The sequence below is a fragment of the Sphaerodactylus townsendi genome, linkage group LG10 (assembly GCF_021028975.2).
Source record: "Sphaerodactylus townsendi isolate TG3544 linkage group LG10, MPM_Stown_v2.3, whole genome shotgun sequence".
Lineage (NCBI taxonomy): Eukaryota > Metazoa > Chordata > Lepidosauria > Squamata > Sphaerodactylidae > Sphaerodactylus > Sphaerodactylus townsendi.
Window position 1 is genome coordinate 24,956,544 of NC_059434.1, and position 14,587 is coordinate 24,971,130.

General features: G+C 44.1%; 1 protein-coding gene across 1 annotated transcript in view; it reads left to right on the forward strand.

The window, feature by feature from the left end:
• The window catches only part of CRACD (capping protein inhibiting regulator of actin dynamics), a 172,276-nt gene that overhangs the window by 54,725 nt on the left and 102,964 nt on the right, over positions 1–14,587 (forward strand). The window contains exon 2 of the mRNA XM_048509829.1: positions 8,679–8,781. The gene's annotated coding sequence lies outside the window, so the exon portion shown is untranslated. The remainder of the gene's footprint in view (positions 1–8,678; positions 8,782–14,587) is intronic.

Here is a 14,587-nt window from a genome sequence, read left to right on the forward strand (position 1 = left end):
CCCGTTAAGCACTGTTAAACCCTACTGATTTTCATGGGAAGAACGAAAGCGTGATCCTTTACCTGGGAGTAGGCTTGGTTGCTGGCAGTGGGGTTTGCTTCTGAGTAAACCCTCCTAGGTCATGATTCACCTGTTCGAAGCATTGCACAGTTGCTTCAAAGCAAAGCCACCGACTACCACCAATCTTACTCCCGAGTGGCGTGTGCCTTAGAGCCAACCATTTTTTTCTATACTAAAACCTCCTTAGGAGAGTGGAAGATTGGGTCAAGCAAGCAGAAGTAATAGGACCGGAGCAAATTGATTCATCAAAAAAATAAATCAAATACCGGATCATGTAACAGTTTTAGCACACTTAGCTACAAAAGATAACTATAATAACCGGGGAACTGTTTGCAGTCTTCCTGATTTAAAAAGGGCATTTGACTCCATACCCAGAGCCCTACTGTGGGAGAAAAATTGACGGTTGTTACACATGGACCCCAGACTACTGTTTCTTATAAACAGCTACATTGACTTGCACTAGCTGCTGCAGAATAAGAGCCGCAACAAAAGGACCGCCTACAGAAAAAAATATCATCACAACCAGGGCCAAACAGCAGCTGTACATTGGCCCCCACTTTAATAATATATTCCTTAGTGATCTTAGTGCCAACCCTCCAGAAGGCCAATGGGCATGTTCCCAACCAAGACTAAACACGCGTCTGCTACTGTACATGCTGACGACACTGTTCTTTCTTCCTACACTAAAGTTGGTCTCACTCGCTCTCTAAATTGCTGTGCTGAATATTGTAAGAGGGAACCTAAATCTCCGGTAATTAACTATGAAAACCAAAAATATTGGTCTTCGCTACATCTCTAGTCATACATGGACCATCAATAAATGCGACCCATAGAACAAGCAACCAGTTCAAAGACGGGGCATAACTTCTTACTAGCAACCTTTAATTGGGCAAAAGTACATAGGAAATTAGCACTCGCCAGCTAACAACAGTGCCCTAGCAATTCAAGCCGCTTTTTTTTTCACTGTGGCCACCAGTATATACCATCCGCATTGAAGGTGTTCAACAGTTAAATGCGCTCTCCGCTCCTCTATGGAGCACCTATTTGGATCGGAGCTATAAACAAAAAAATATAAACACAGCCCAGTCCCCGCTTTCTTCCATTAAAATTGCGGGCTTACTAAATTAATAAGTCATATGCAGCCCTATGTTTGTGAACTCGGCAAAATATCATATGCCACCATGGCCTGGCTGAGAACTGGTCAGATACTGCCACGTGATCCACTATTTGCAGGATCACTCCAGTTTGTTGCACCTCATGCTTTCCTCGACTATGCAAATTCTAGGTGGCTGAAATCCAGTTGAGGGAAAAAAATCAACACCTTGGCTTTCATTAGAGTCATAGTCCCTCTTTCCCTATCAGAAGCATATAGCTGCTTGAAAACTAAGCTATTAGAACAAGAGTATCGGGATAGCGATAACAGCCGCGAGGAAAAACGGTTCCCTCTGACCCCTGCTTATTCCAATTGAACAAGGACACATGGCCAATTATTTACAGTGTATCACCAACCCTAAATTAAGAAGAGCTTTAACACTGGCCAGATTCAATCTAATGCCTTCTATGCTGCTCTATGGCAGATATCAACAAATTGATAAACAGAGGAGGCTAAGCGTCCATGCAATATGGGTCAGGTGGAGACACTCGATCATACCTCTTCATTGTGTAAGGCCTGGTAAAATCAGAATGTCACAATCTGCACTTATCCCGTTTCTGTATTACAATGTAACTGATGCTCTTTAAGATACCTATGCTTTGAACAACATGGATCCTACATGTGAGAGAAATGTGGCAAAATTTCTGCTAACAATAATAGACGCAAGTCTAGATGAATACCAACCAATGTCTATATGTATTATGACCAATATTGTGCAGTAATTTTTCGTATTTGCCGTATCCCATGACGCTTTAAGTGAGTTAACTTCTAGCTGAAGGAATGTCCTATAGTTACAGAATATCTCACATGTATTGCTATTTTAGTATTTAGTATTTTAGTACCAGTGTCTATAATTGTGAGCAATAATGGGCAAATTTTGTATGCTGATTTTGTATGTTTATTTTATGCCAATAAAGGCTTGTGACTGACTATACTAAAACCTCAGTATTCAGGTTAAATTGCCATGTTGGCACTTTGCAATACATAAGTGGGTTTGGGGTTGCAGTTTGGGCCCTCGGTCTCGAAAAGGTTTGCCATCACTGGTCTATCTAATCAGAGTACTTGCTTGTCTTGAGCAGGTTTGAAGCTGTAAACTGTTTCTTCTCTTGGCTGCTTTCAAGAAAGTCCACTTCCTTTCAGTTCTCTCAGTCTTTGTCTAGTTCTAACTACTGTTAAATTTAACTTGTGCTCTATGGACCACCATATACTAATATGTACGTCACGAATTTTCCAGTCTCCAACTACCCTTGGCACCTCATTCTGACTGACTGTCTAGAACTAAAACAGGGGATTGCTGGGTAAAAAAAGGAAACTGCCTATTCGAAAATGTCTTAAAGGGACAGGGGCTAACTAAAATACCCTCCCTTAGAAGACTTAACAATGAACTAAAACCATGCTAACTATGGGGAAACTAAAGCTTAATGGGGAAATATCAAAAGCCTCTGTGGGGGCATGACAGGGGTTAACAAGAGCAATGGGTTGCCGGCCTGATCAATCCCTTGTGGCATTTTAAAACATCTTTAAAATGGCAGTGGCATCCTCATGGCTGCCATAAAGTTGTCTAACATTTAGTTTGGCCCCAAGCAAGTTGCACCTTTCTAAGGTGTTGGACTGCAAACAACAAGGTAAATATGCAAGATACCATTCCCCTCATAGTAATAGTGTGTCTGAACGATAGGAGAAGTAAAGCTAAAAGTAAAATGGGACAAAACGTAATTTCTCTTTCAGGGGTACACACTTGTTTTTACATGTTAACTATTATATGCCACGCATCATACTTGCTCCCAAGTATGTTTACTACATGTTGTCAGCTTAGTTTTTCTCCTGGGACTGTGCATCGCCATGTTCCATTAATTTTCATTGTTCATGTTGGAAAATACCGACTGTACTTTTAAAAGCTATACATGAAGCACTTGCTGATGGAGCTATACTACCAATGGGGCACTTTTCACCACAGAGGAAGTAAAAAATGATTTGATGTGTGAAGAGCTTTTGTTTCCCAACCTGCTAAGAAGCAGCCCCACTGGCATATGCCTGGTGCTGGCAGGCCGTGATTAATTTTCCCTTCCTCTCTGCAGGGGAAGTTCAGGTTCGCATGCCACCTAGGGCTCTTTTTAACTCTTCTTTTATAAATGCACACTTCAAACCACACACCGAATTTACAAAGATAAATGTGGAGCAGGTTGGATCCAGCCAGATTTTCCCTCTGTGTTGCTATGACAAGGAGGGCTGTTTTGATGGTCAGAAACATATGGCACTCAAGAGGCTTTTTGAAATACAACTTAAGAATAGTTTTATTTGCCTTTTTTGTGAGATTTAAAAGTCAGGTTAGCAAATCTTCACAACAAGAGCATGGACAGTAACAGATTAGCAATTTGATATGTTTAAGTTCAAGTGATATATTGTCCTTCAAAATGTGTATATATATATTGTCGAAGGCTTTCACGGCCGGAATCACTTGGGTGCTGTGTGGTTTCCGGGCTGTATGGCCGTGTTCTAGCAGCATTCTCTCCTGACGTTTCGCCTGCATCTGTGGCTGGCATCTTTCCCAACATCAGATCCTCTGAAGATGCCAGCCACAGATGCAGGCGAAACGTCAAGAGAGAATGCTGCTAGAACACGGCCATACAGCCCGGAAACCACACAGCACCCAAATGTATATATATAATTTTTCTTTTAAAGACTGTGTATATGGGTTAGAATGAAGTATTACGATGATTGATGTCCAGGGCGGACTTGATATATGTTTGTTTTCTGTATACACAAATAAAATGTTATTTTAAAAAAATGTGTCAAGGTGGTATACAAGAGTTTAAATCTTTATTGTCCACTGGGAGTGCTTTCACTGGTTTAAACTTAAGCTTCTTTTATACTTCTTTAAATTTAAGTTTCCTTCTTTTACACAGTAGTTCTTTACTGGTAAGAGTTAGGACCTTAATACACTTCCCCATTCCTCTCTTAAACTGGCCTGGGATCCCTCATTTTATGGCAGCTATCTCTCATTAAACTCTTAAGAATCACACTATAAACTTTAGAGCTATTTTCCTTATATTATGGATCTTATCCTGATCCAGAAACTAAAAATGAGCTCCTTTTCACTCAGAGAGAAATCTGCCACCAGACAGCTGACTGCTAACACAGCTGTTTCCATGCTCTTTCTGTTAACTCTCTCCCAGTCAACTGTCAGTTTGTGACTGCCAGAGATCTAACTGCCACTCTCAGAATTCTAGTTGAACTCCCTGCCAGTTGCTGGGGTTCTGTGACTGGGACAACTCCCTGGAGAACAACTGTCCATCATAGTTGCCCAATTATCTTCCTTACTATTTACTACATTTTTGAAGGGGGGAAATATCGTGTCCCTGGACTATTAAATATTGAGATTGAATTCAGATGGATTTCTTTATTATGAAACAGCATCAGGGAAAAGCATTTACCATATATACTCAAGTATAAGCCGACCCAAATATAAGCCAAGGCACCTAATTTTACCACAAAAAACTGGGAAACTTATTGACTCGAGTATAAGCCTTCGAACTTGACTCAGTAGCAGCTAAAAACAGAAGATTTAGGAGCAAGATGAGATAGAGATGCTTAACAGATTTTGCATTAGGGATGAGCAGCTTTCCAGCACTCTAGGAACACAAATGAACCACTGTTTTCCTCCAAATGTAGAATAATTCTGGGATTCATAGCCATGCCAGCCTAAACTTTGCTCCAAAGAAAATCTTTGTCTTCAGCAACATCAGTATTTGGCAGTAAACTGCTGTATGAAGAATTGTATTCATCTAGAATGCAATGCACCAATAATCCTTAGACGAGAAATGCCTCAGTTTCTTTTAACGCACGCACGCACGCACGCACGCACGCGCGCGCGCACACGCACACACACGCACACACCCTAGTTGTAATGCTATGCAGGCTGTTCTTACAGCTTGTTTTTACGGCTCTCTGGTGAGTTAGAAAAAAAGCAGCAACATGCTTACCGATCCCCACAGCAGCCCCAGCTCCTGCCGCCATCTTGGAATTACCGTATATACTTGAGTATAAGCCGGGGGGGGGCTTTTTCAGCATTAAAAATGTGCTGGAAAAGTCAGTTTATACTCGAGTATATACGGTAGACTTCTGTTGCCAGAACTAAAGTTTAAATGCCCAAACACCTTCTGTTATGTTCCATGCCATGCCCTTCCATGTCACACAACACCACCCCAAACACCAGTTCCCAAGGGGGGTTAAGCTACCCCCAGTCCCCCTGTCCAGAGACAGCGCGGCCTTCACTTAGATCAAAACAACCCACATCCCCAGTGCTGTGGACAGCAACAGCAAGCAGGTGTCTAATAAGCAGATTAGACTTTGCCTGGGAAACAAAACTAAAACAAAAGCAGACAGGGAGGGAGGAAGGAGGAAAAGACGATCCCATGTCCCGCCCGGGAGACATAACATGATCAAAACAGAACTGGGCAGATCCTGACAGGAAAAAGTACAAATTGATGCCCTCATATGGTATATGCATTTTTCTTTATTTAATCTGCTGCTGCCACTACTCCCTCTCCCCACATGCTAACCTGGGTAGGTGCCCCCTTACTCCCCTTCACAATTCAGCCCTGGTTCCCGTAGAGGAAATGGCTGCTTTGGAGGGTGGATGCTATGGCATCATATCCTGCTAAAGTCCCTCCCCTCCCCAAATCCATCCCTCCTCAGGTGCCAGACATTTCCCAACCCAGAGCTGGGAACTCTAATCGAAAGGTAGACACAGAGCTATAAAGCTGTCCTTTTAAAAGCTGTGTGTGTGAGAGAGAGTAGTTAAGGTGTTGACATTCCTAAGCCCCAGGCAGCATTCATCAGGGAGGCGGAGCGGGGCCAGCAGCAGATTCTATAAAGATGTGGAAATACCTGAGCAATTTGACACGTTCCCTGGATCAGTGAGTTGAATGTCTTGTATCAGGCTTGTTGAGCAATCACACTGCTGTGCACACACTTCAGGATGAAAAGCAAGAGAAACAAACTTGATGGTGTGTGATGACAACTTCCAAGAGGGGTCAGTATCCCTAGGGGAAGGGATGCGAAATAACAGCCCGCAGCCTCTTAGTGACAGCATGTTCTTTGTTGCCGAGGAGCTGCACTCTTGACATCTCTGTCAGAACAGTCAGAAAAACGCCCTAGCAGTTTGTCCAAAGGAGAGAACACTGAAAATTAAGCAGTATCTTGTCTTGTCGTTGGAAATTGAGGGCCATTTTTGGCACGTTGTATCTCAGTTCCCCCAGGCCATTTTGTGTTCCCTTCATTCACAAGGCAACTGCAGGAAATATCGCTTTAAAGATTAGAGGGAACCCTTTTCCATGTGAAACTGCGATATTAGGGGAGGAGGGGCTTTTGCCTCCCCCCTCCCCCAAATACTGTTTTTAGAAGCTGTAATGGCCCCTGGCAGAGAATTACTAATATAAGAAAGCTGTTTGCATAACTTTGGAGTAGCACATGATTAGAATATTTCAGCCCTCTTCCAAAGACCACTTCATCTTCTCCCTTGTACTATTTCGATCTGAATATTGGAAAAGGGCCAGCTGGCTGGCTGAGGTGGTTGGAATCCTGTATGGTGCAATGGATGGTCCGTCCGTACCTAATGCAGTGACTGGTCAGTGAAAGCTTGTATGTACCTGCCAGCATTAAAATGAATTCAGACCACACTCTAAAACCAGTAGCCAAAATGAATATGCTTCGGCCAGGTTTCTTTTTTGACTGTCTGGAGACCTGTGCTGCTGATCTGTTCTCTAAAAACAACAACCTGTAAATAAATAAACAAACAAACAAATGAATAAATAAATCCTGCCTCAGCCATCTCTGTGTTCTTCTTGTTCAGCACACAGCTTACTTCACAGCAGTGAACACTTGCTACCTAAGAAATCTTATAAACGGGAGGGAAGGTCAATGGCATATCTAGGGGAGCCAGAGGGAGCAGATGACCCAGGCGCCATTTGCCCGGGTCATGTGGGGGCATATTTTGGCCACCACTTCTTCCCTCTCTCCTCCCCCCCCACCTCAGGCTTGAAGTCCAGGCCACCCAGCACCTTCAAAGCTAAGGAGGAGCCCACTGCCAATGGTGGCAGTGGTAGCAAGTCAGACACACCCAGCCCCAGAGGCAGAGAGGCGCAAGAGGAGCTTCTGCTAGAGCGCCCTGCACAAGTACCTGTCTGTCCACCAGCAGCCGCCTGGTGCATTTCCAGAGGCTGAAGAAGCAAAGGCACTGAGCCAGGCTGGCAAGGACCACCTGTACCTGGTGTGTAGTGAGCCCATCTCCAGCAAGAATGGTGTGGAGCACCACCTCCGCCTGCTGCACACCACCCAGGCCTTCCCCTGCAAGTACTGTCCAGCCGCTTACTACAGCTTGCCATGCCTCACCTGCCACAGTTCTGTAGACAGTGCCAGAGTAATGACCCTGGCACTTCTCTTCTACTACTACTCCCGGCCCAATATAGAAGCTGGGGAATAGTGGTAATTGGGGGAACAAAATCCTTCCCTCTAGTTGAGTTTGTGAGCAAGCATGCCAGGATTATGGGGTGGCTTTTAGAAGCCACTGGAGCAAATCAGTTCACAAAGACAGGTAGCCTCCCTTTCCTTCATTCGTTTTCTTTTTCATATTTTTTAAAGCTTGCAAACGAAGAGGTGCAATTTGAGAGCTTGTCCTGGGGGCCAATTTCTGTAGATACACCTCTGGGGAAGGTTTACTGTTCAAAACCAGTATGGTTCCATGCAGTCATAAGAGACTGGATGGGTCCCCTCAGTTGTTAAAAAGGGCCTGTCAAAGCAGTCCTAGGTCGTTTCCCCACTTACCATCTGCTGCGCGCTACTCTCGCCAAGTAACGTGGGGTCCCGCGGCACTCCCCACTATAGGGGCGGCGACAACGCAGCCGCCCCGACGCTGCCACTCTCGCGCCCCTTAAGCGCACGTCATTTCTGGCGCTCCTCAAAATGGCGCCTTTTGATGACCCCGCGCAGAGCATGGGGTCGTGGGGAAGCCCGGGAGCACGCCAGAAATGACGCGCGCTGAGAGTAGTGCACAGCGAAGGGTGGTCGATGGTAAGTGGGGAAACGACCCTAGACACAGTTAGGATTTGCCCCAGATTGAATCTCTTCACTCCTCCCTTCTGGCACTGATGTCACTGAACCACTTTAAATCTGCCATGGGAGAAGCCAGAAGCAGGAGTATCTTGTACACTATCCTCTCATAAAAGACTGACAAGTTATATTTTACTGTCTCAAGCAGCCATTACATTTTAATGTTAACACATGCTGGATTATTATAGACACAGCTTTATGAAAATTCAAAACAGTGAACAACACAAGAGAAAACCAGCTATATGTAATATGTTTCCATTTTAGAATTGGTAATATGCTAAAACCGTCAATTACAGAGTAAAAGTTGTCTGAAACCAAATTATAATACAATCACTCTTTTTTTCCTCCCCAACAGCTGGGAAATACAATTAGTTGGTATACCAAAGGACTGTATGCAAGATTCTGATATTGCGGGAAAGCCTGAGTGAAAACATCTGAGAAGACTAAACTCCTTGAAGGTACGGAATGCAATATAAATGAAAATTCCAGAAAATATCTTTGGAACACAAGTAATTTCTGAGACATCATTAAGTATGGATTGTAAATCAGAGGAAATCACTATTAATTGAGTAAACTTTGGCATCTCCTGGTAGTACTGTTGGCAAAATCCAATACGTTTTGCTCACTCTGTATCAAACCTGGCTACCCAAGAAAGGTATTGATAGCAAACATCAGCAAGAAATAGTTGTCGTTTCTCATAGAAGGTATGTACTTTCAAATATTGTAAACCTGGCTTAGGTTAAAACTCATTTGCCCAGTGATAATGGCGAAACTACAACTGATATGTACGCAATACAGAGTACACAGGTTGGTCCAGAGTTCTCAACCTGTGCTCCAGATGTGAATTGTGGGCACTCCTCAATTCATGCACGTGGTACACAACTGTAGCACTCAGAGAGAAGGGGCTTCACCCACTACACCTGAAACAATGCCAAATAGCAACACTCTAAGATCTTTTAAAGTTGGTTAAATGAAGCCCTTTCAGCAGGTGCACCGAAGTCACAATTGGAAGTCAGAAACCACATGCACAGGAATTGAGGAGAACCTTCAGCTCATGAGTTACTGTTACACAGGACACAGGTTGACAAATATGCCAAACAGCGGCATGTTAAAGCATTTTGCTTGGCATGCAAGGCCATCTCCCAGACCAAAGGCCAAGGTGAATCCAGAGTCCATGAGGCTGTGGTAGTACTGTTGGGCTCAAGCACAGCCCTGGTCCATTCCCCTCCCTATTTGTTTACTACACACCAGCATGTAGAAGTTGCAGATTTTTGGAATGCAGATCAAACAAGGTTACCTACCCTTCAGCAAGACCAACATTTAAGAGCCACTCTATCAGTAGAGGGGGGAAAGAAATTCACTTGAATTGATTTTATGGTTGTTTAATTATATTCCTCTCCCAATATCAGGTAAAACTAATTTATATCAAGATTTTAAAAGTAATTTTGCGAGTGGGACTATTGCTGAAGATCTGAAGAAGGGTGGGGATGAAATTTGTAGGAGAAGGAAAGAGGGGAAGAGAAGGAAAGAGAGATCTTGGAGTAGTCAGAAGGAGATGTCAAGGTTGGAATAAACTTGGCATAATGGCTTGTGAAGTATAGTCTTCCACTGAAACTGTACCATCTTGTTTCACTTGGGATATTTTGTTTTGAAAGCACCCCCTCATAAAATCAGAGGTTTCCATGGGTAGCATATGTATTAAGGAGATAGGTAAGTCTTCTCCCTTACACATGGTTAATATTTGATACAATTTACATGGGGAGGGGTTACTTTTTTAAAAAAAGATATCTCCTGTGACATGCTTCCAGAATATCATGAAAGTAAAATTACACACATATAGGTGAATGTATATATCAGATATCTGGCAGAATGGCAATGTTTCATACTTTACATAGAAAAACACAGAATTGTACTGATTTGGGCTTTGCAAAAACATTACCCAGGAACCCACCATTGTCTGGAAACCAATCCCAAACTGATTTAATTATAGTTACACACTGTTATCTCGATAAGATTGTGAGCTAAAGGCTTTCATTTTTGTTTGAATTGAAGTAATGAATATTAGAAGGCAGTTTTCTTTTTATTCTGCACGGAAGGAAAATGATTGCAAGTCTGTGGGATCAGTAGGGAAGATTTGTTGACCTCCCATTGTTTGGTTATTCCTTCAGACATGTGGTGTGATTAACTACTCAGTATCACTTACTAAAGAACGTGTTTTGAATTTGGAGTTTAAGGCACACGCCCATCCTGCATACTCAAGGATTACATGGCCTCTTGCGAGTGAGTTGGTTACAATGTAGCTTGCCACCAAATGCTAGTTTTTTCTTTTAATTCCACACTTTCCCCTTTTGTTTTCAGGAAGGTTTTCCTTTCATTTTTCCTCTGTTGTTTTCCCAAGCACTTTTAACTGTGATTTTTTTTCCAATCTGTTTCTGAGCCAGCTTCCCTTCCGTGTGTGATCATGTTGAAAACGTATTTATTTCTCTTCCCCACCAAACATCTGGCCCTTATCCGCATCCCCATGTGCTCACCCAACCTGCCTTTCAGCCATTTCCTCCTCTCCCTTGTCCTCCATTTCCAGAAGAATTTAATTTTTTTTTTCGTCATATCCGATTAGCCATGTATTGTTGACATAGAGAAATAAAGAAGCAAGGTCGATTAAATCAGCTTTGTCAGTTTCACATAGAACTTGGACGTTACGGTTCAGGTACAGCTATCATGGTCCTTTGGATCAGTATCAATTTCACATAGTACTTGCAATGTCAATGTTCAGGCAGAGATTCAAACCAGCTTGGTCCATTGGATCAGCTTTGTGAATTTCATATTGAACCACCAATGTAATGTTAGGGCAGAGAGAGATTTTGAACCTGGGGGTGATTGCATCAGCGATAGACTGCTGAGATGCTGGGATGATTGAAAGCGATACAAGGAGTAACCATTGCATGAAATCAGGGAGTGCTGCAATAACTATTGTGCATTGCTGCTGATCAAATTTGGCTGAAAAGTGTGGTTTTGTCTGTGGGGGGGGAGGGGGCTACATGTTTCTGTTCCTTCAGGTAATGGTGCCTGCTCCAGGAGTTGTTTTGGCTTCCATTTTGCGTTGGTAGTTCTCAACAGTAGAAATGGAGCCTATGACCTTTTTGAACTGTCACTTCAAAATGTAACTGTGCAGTAATGCTAGAGTGCTTGCACAAAAGGAAAAAAAGGAGGGAAGGGTTGCTTTTTTGAGTAATGGATGACATCCTACCACCATCAGGAATAATACATTTTTAGCAGTAGCATATGGGATCGATGCAAGAGACAAGGGGGGGAACCCCAAAACAAAGCAGGGGTCCCCAAACTACAGCCCGGGGGCCAAATGTGGCCCCCTGAAGGCATTTATCCGGCCCGCCAGGCATGGCAGCGATGGCTCCATTCATGTGCAGTGGGGGCTCGAGGGAGAGGAGGAACTGGCCCTAACGACCGTTGATTGCAGTTACATGATGGCACCCCCAAATCTCCATGCATTTTCTGACCCAGAGTTGGAAACCTTACATGTGGCAACGCCTGCTTTGCCCTTCCCTCTCAGCTACTCCATGTGTTGCTCTCAGGCTTTCTGTTCCGCCTCACTCCCATTGGCATCAGCCAGGCTGGCGAATCGCTCGCTGGCTGCTAGGGAGGAAAGAACCCAGGAAGATACCTGATTCTGGGTTAGATGGAATACTTCATTGGGAAAGTTCTGCTTTTTTTTTACAGGGGAAGGTATTCCACAGCCTCCCCAACAATATTTGGAGCCCACCCTGTACTTGACATACTTTGGTCACTGTTCTAAAAATAGACCATGACAGAAAGGCTGAAAGGTGAAATCAAACATTTTACAATCATTTGTGCATAGGAATTTGTTCATAGTTTTTTTTAGTCCGGCCCTCCAACAGTCTGAGGGACAGTGAACTGGCCCCCTGTTTAAAAAGTTTGGGGACCCCTGCAACAGAGGAAAAGAAGATGTGCGGAATGAGTTCACTGAGATGTTTCCAAGAGGTAAAGTTTGACCAATGGGAAAATCTGTGGTAAGCTGTGCATGTGGAAAAGGCCCACGATAATTAGTGCAAGTAGTTTACTGCCATCTTTCCTTCTTGTCACCACAAAACCCATCCTTTACTGCAATGCGAAATAAAAGGAAGAAACGAAGCCCTGGATAAGCTTCCTCCAAACAAATGGCTGTGTTTCTGTGTATCTACTCCCTGCATTTTGTTAGGCTGATGTTATTCATTGGGGCCATTAATTATTTGATACACTAAAGTAGCCTAAGGGTTTGATGGCCTACTTACTGCTGCTCTCGCTCCCCCCCTCTCTCTCTTAGACAGATGTTCTTCAGTCTACTCAAGACTCTCAAACCTGCTTTTCCATTTCCCGTTTCTATTAATTGCTGATCGCTTCTGGTTCCTTTTTTTTTGTTCTAGTGCTATTTTTGGATGTGCCTCCAAAGATTTCCCCCTCCTCTTCCAGACATTCTGCTTTTTTGTTTTTAAATTCCTTGGCCCGATATGAAATGCAAAAATCCTTCCTTTTCTTCTGCCCTATTAAAGTCATCTTTCTGTGCTTCACTGATTGCCTCATTCCCTTTCTTCCATTTTCGTTGCTTTCCTGATTGCCACGTCCCTTTTCTTTCTCCGTGCATTCACTCCACACCATTGCAGCAAAAATAGGAAGGGAGACCATTCACACAGTACATCAGAGATCCTGATAGGATATAAGGTTGCCAACTTTGGATTGGGGAAATTCCTGGAGATTTGGGGTAGATCTTGGGGAAGGAGGGGTTTGGAAAGAACCCAGTGGCATTCCAGTGCCATAGATTCTATTCTCCAAACCAGCTGTTTCCCCCAAGGGAACTAATTTCTCTAGCCTGGAGATCAACTGTAGTTCTGGAAGTTGTCAAGGGCTAGGGCTGTCAGGTCTCCCCTGGCCACTGGTGGACCTGTTGGTGATCCCTGGCCCCAAAGCGATCTGGCTGGCCTTTTACAGCCCTGGCCTCTACTTGGTGGAACAGGCTCCCAGGTGAGATCAGGGCCCTGTGGGACATACAGAGTTTCCGCAGGGCCTCCGCAGGGCCTGCAAAACGGACCTGTTCCGCCAGGCATTTGGCCAGCCGGGATAACATCGGATATTCGCTACAAATAATGCATAGGCCGAATTCCCACTGAAAATTTAATCTAGATACAACCAAGTTTCAAAAGAATCGGCACCTTTTCATCCAGGTTCCAACATCCTCACTGCAGCATGTTTCTAGTGAAGACATCTAGGCCTGCCCCGGGGGGGGGGGGGCTGCTATCAGGGATGCAATTGTTAAGCTAGCAGCACCAAAATTTCAGATTATCTTTAGGAGACCCTCCTGATGATACCACTTAGGTTTGGTGAAGTTGGTTCAGAGGGACCAAAGTTATGGACCCTCAAAGGTGCAGCCCCCATCTCCTATTAGCTCCCATGGAAACAATGGGGGATGGGGCAACCCCTTTGGGAGTCCATAGCTTTGGACCTGCTGGACCAAACTTCACAAAACCTGGGTGGTATCAGAAGGAGACTCTTCTGATGATACCACCCAGGTTTGGTGAAGTTTGGTACATGGGGGCCACGGTTCATGGTTTGGTTCATGATTCATGGACCCTCAAATGTGTAGCCTCCATCTCCTATTAGCTCCCATTTGAGTGTTTTTTCAAAAAGGTGCATATACAAGCAGGTCCAGGAAAATCCTGTGATAAGCGGGGTGAGCACCAGAACTGGGACTGGGGAGTGGGGAGATCGCGAGGAAACCTGGATGTTTCGGGAGACTATCCCAGGATTGGGGTGCTGTGTGGTTTCCGGGCTGTATGGCCGTGTTCTAGCAGCATTCTCTCCTGATGTTTCGCCTGCATCTGTGGCTGGCATCTTCAGAGGATGCCAGCAGCCACCAGATACAGGCCAGCTGTCAGGAAGCTGCTGCTAGAATTTCACCGACCCTCCCAACCAGAGAAACCCCAACTTACTGTGATTCGGCTTCCAACCAAGCCTTCGACAATACATTATCCCAGGATTAATCGCCAGTGGAAAATCACCCATAGTTTTTTTCATGCAAACTCGAGACCAGGGGCTTAACTCTGCAGTCAAGGTCTGGATTATGATCTTGATCCCATGATAATAGCTTCTATGAGAACTCAAACAAAAAAATGTCAGAGTACTGCATTCACACCTCCTTGGGTCTCGGTAAGGTTGCTAACCTCCAGGTGGGCTCTGGAGATTTTCTATATTTAC